We start from the raw sequence: 697 nt of genomic DNA, 5'->3' as shown, positions 1-697 counted from the left end.
CGATGCCAAGTAACCCGGCACTAATATTGCCGAAAATAAGAAATTTCCCCCATATCCTGTCCCATGTTGAGGTTGCTAATTTTTCTAGAGCTGCTTCGTCCAGCAAATTCATGAAGGATCCCCCGTGTATAGTGGTAGCTTGTCCCATCATTCCTCTTGCTAATGTGTTGAGGACAGAAGGTCGCTCTGCAGGGAATAAAATATGATCTTTAAATTCTTCAAGATCGGCCTGTGAGTAGATTCCGCTAGTGGCGAGTTCACCGGGACTGGTATATTTCCATATGGGTCTTGTCATCGGTTTCAAGATCGTCGGTGGAATTGCCTCGACAGGGTTTGGTGATATCCGATACCAAGCCTCGCCTAATCGGTACATTACAGGTGCTAACCGATTACAGTTAACCTGTGTGCCTTGGCGGAGCAATAAGTGTGTCTGTGGGGCTAAGTAATATGTGCTGTTGGTTCTTACGACCGGAAGTTGATTGTAACATTTGGTAGTCGGTGCAACTTGTACCTCGACTGGTACACATTTAATAATGTGTATTACTTCTCCAGCTAGGACGGAAGTATACCCAGGTGATTTCATGAGGTGGTAGGCAAATATATCTGGTGATTGCGTGGCAATTGCCAGAGCGTTTTGAAGCATTTTCTGTTCAAGATAACATTGCTGATATAGGATATTTCTATAAAGTTGGTTTAA

The sequence above is a fragment of the Odontomachus brunneus genome, unplaced genomic scaffold (genome assembly GCF_010583005.1).
Source record: "Odontomachus brunneus isolate Ranch 3 - 2012 unplaced genomic scaffold, Obru_v1 Obru_scaffold_328, whole genome shotgun sequence".
Taxonomy (NCBI): Eukaryota; Metazoa; Arthropoda; class Insecta; order Hymenoptera; family Formicidae; genus Odontomachus; species Odontomachus brunneus.
The sequence above is the reverse complement of the archived record's forward strand: the minus strand, read 5'-3'. Positions refer to the sequence as shown.